Source organism: Alexandromys fortis, unplaced genomic scaffold (assembly GCF_014885135.2).
Source record: "Alexandromys fortis isolate MF-2015 unplaced genomic scaffold, M_Fortis_MF-2015_v1.1 scaffold_86, whole genome shotgun sequence".
Lineage (NCBI taxonomy): Eukaryota > Metazoa > Chordata > Mammalia > Rodentia > Cricetidae > Alexandromys > Alexandromys fortis.
Genome location: NW_026067965.1, coordinates 7196897 through 7200003, shown reverse-complemented (window position 1 = coordinate 7200003; position 3107 = coordinate 7196897).

Genomic DNA, 3107 nt, shown 5'->3' with positions numbered 1-3107 from the left:
CTCTCTCTCTCTCTCTCTCTCTCTCTCTCTCTCTCTCTCTCTCTCTCTCTCTCCTTCCCCTTCCTTCCTCCCTCCCTCCCTCTCTCCCTCCCTTTCTTAAAGAGTGAGGCAAATTTTATTTTATATTACACCAACTTGCAGTTGGAAGGAAATGTAATATTTCAGAAACAGCACTGCGGCAAGCAGAGTGTCCCAGTCACGAAGGCCAGTTGATGGCCTTTTCTCTTATTCTCGCGATCGCTTGAAAATATGTTGTATTTTGGCTTCACACTTCTATTTGTTTGTCTTTGTTTCATTCCTTGTGGACGACAGAAGCATATAAATCCACCTTATTATACAGAGCCTTCAGCGGCTTAATCTATTAATGTGAATTTGCTTCGGAAAGACTTCTTCTCAGACTGTCTGATTTATTGTTTTAATTTTGACTTGCCACCGCCTAAGTCTCTGTGACACTATTATCCCAGGTTTACAAAAAAAGAACTTACTGGACTGTCTCCTTGTTTATTGGATCTTGGGTTTTTCTTTTATTCTTGGGTCCTCATTTTCTTCTGATTAACTAGTTGCTTTCACAGAAATTACTTTTTTTTAAAATCTATTTTTCTCTCATATAAAACATCCTCATGGCAGTTTCCTCCCCCCCACCCCGCCTCTCTTTCGAGCCCCCCTCCCTCCATCTACTCCTCTGTTGAGGGTCTATCCTTTCAGGTGACTTTAGCCTGTGTCAAGTTGACATAAAACACAGTCAGAATACATACCGATAATAATTGGTATTATGGTTTCTGGAAATGGATTGGACTTTCATAATTGGGCCTCAAGGAGTGGGCTCTAAGTCAAATCAGACATTGGTCGGTTACTCCCACGAGTATTTCTGGTTTCTTTACCAAGAATCGGGTCTCTATAAGAGTGTGGGTTTATGTCTGAGTCTTCACTTTGATTCCATTGATCAATGTGCCTGTTTTTATGCCAATGCCATGTGATTATTATTATTATTATAGCTCTGTAGTACTCCAGTAGTTCTTTATTGCTCAGGATTGTTTTAGATGGCTTGGGTTTCTTGTTTTTCCATATGAAACTGAGTATTGTCTCTTCATGGTCTGTAGAGAATTGGGTTGGAATTTTGATTCTGTAGATTGACTTTGGTGGGATAGCCATTTTTACTACGTTGATCCTATTGATCCATGAACATGGGAGATACTTCAATTTCCTTCCTCAAAGACTTGGGTTTTTTATTATACAACTCTTTCACTTGCTTGGTTAGAATTACACCAAGATATTTCATGTTATGTGAGGCTAGTGTTGTTTCTCTGATTTCTTTCTCAACCTGTTTGATGTTTGTAAATAGGAGCGTTACTGATTTTTTTTTTTGAGTAAATCTCGTATCCAGTCACTTCACTGAAGGTGTTTGTCAGCTGTAGGAGTTCCCTGGTAGAATTTCTTAGGCAGGGTGGTGGTGGTGCACACCTTTAATCCCAGCACTTGGGAGGCAGAGGCAGGCGGGTCTCTGTGAGTTTGAGACCAGCCTGGTTTACAAGAGCTAGTTCCAGGACAGCCAGGACTGTTTCACAGAGAAACCCTGTCTCAAAAAACAAAACACAAAACAAAACAACACGCCCCCAGAAGTTGCTTTCTTTCAGTTGTCCTACTGTTTGAGCTAAAACTTCTAGTGCTATATTGAGTAGGTGTGGAGAGAGTGGGTAGCCTTGTCTTGTTCCCGATTTTAGTGGAATTACTTTGAGTTTCCCTCCATTTTATTTGATGTTGGCTATGAGTTGGCTATTGCCTTTATTATGATGAGGTATGTTCCTTGTATCCCTAATCTCTCCAGGACTTTTATCATGAAGGGGTGTTGGATTTTATGAATCTAATAGTTTGTTTATATAGTGGATTGCATTTATTGACTTTCATTTGCTGAACCACCCCTGCATCTCTGGAATGATGCCTACATGGTGGATGATCTTTTTGATGTGTTCTTGGATTCAGTTTGCAAGTAATTTATTGAGTGTTTTTAAACCTATGTTCATAAGGGAAGTTGGCCTGTAATTATCTTTCCTTGTTGGGTCTTTGCGGTCATGGGTGTCTTTTATTATCATTTTGCTTAGCACTTTGGGAATACCTCTCAGCCTCCTCCAACCTCCCATCCTTCTACTCCTCTACCCCTAACCCCTTTCTTGAGGCAGGCTATCAAGTAGTCCAGACTGGCTTTGAATTTTCTATGTAACTGAGGATGACCTTGAACTTGTGACTCTCCTGCCTCTCTTTCTTGAGTGATGGGATTATAATGTGCACTACCTCTTGTGGTGTATATGGTGTAAGAGATTGATACTAGGGTTTTGTATGCTGGGCAAGCACTCTACCAACTTAGATAAACCCTTAGGCCCCCATTTTGGAATTTAAGGAAAATGGTGCTAAGGCCAAGCTATATTTATATTTGCATATATATATATATGTGTATATATATACACATATATATATATGCAAAAAGTTTTGGAGTTTTCCCATGGTGGGTGCAGGATGACCCCCAAGAGTGTCAGCTCTCTTCTGCTAAGGATGTGTTACCCCACAATTGCCTTGTGTTTGATTCTTTCTCACTCCAGGGCACTGCTGTTCTCTTCCATGCCCTTTCTACACTTTACACGGCATCGTTTGCAGTAGCTGTGCTGTATGACCCCAGGTCCAGAGAACACTTGCAGATACATGTGCACTGATAACACAATGGCCAAAGTAGTGTAAGGGGGTTTTTCATTTCTTTTCCACCCAGACACCTTTGTACTGTACAGGCCCATGAAGGTCATGTCAACCCAAACCTTCAATCATAGCTTACGGAGCTCAGGGCCAAGTGCTTTGCTCAGGCTGACAAGGTGGATTCATCTCCTTTTGTCCAGGAGCAAACAGAGACTCAGCAAATGTTGTCAGCCACCCAAACTCACGTAGAAAGTTATGGAGGAAACCTGACTTCCTGTCCCGTTGCCATGCTGCCTCAAAGTGACGAAACTGGAGTTTGCAAGCTTGGGGGTTGCACAACTCAGTTCCTGGCCTTTCATTAATTATGAGTCATTATCCCCCCCCCCCCCCCCCCCCCCCCCCCCCCCCCCCCCTCCCCCCCCCCC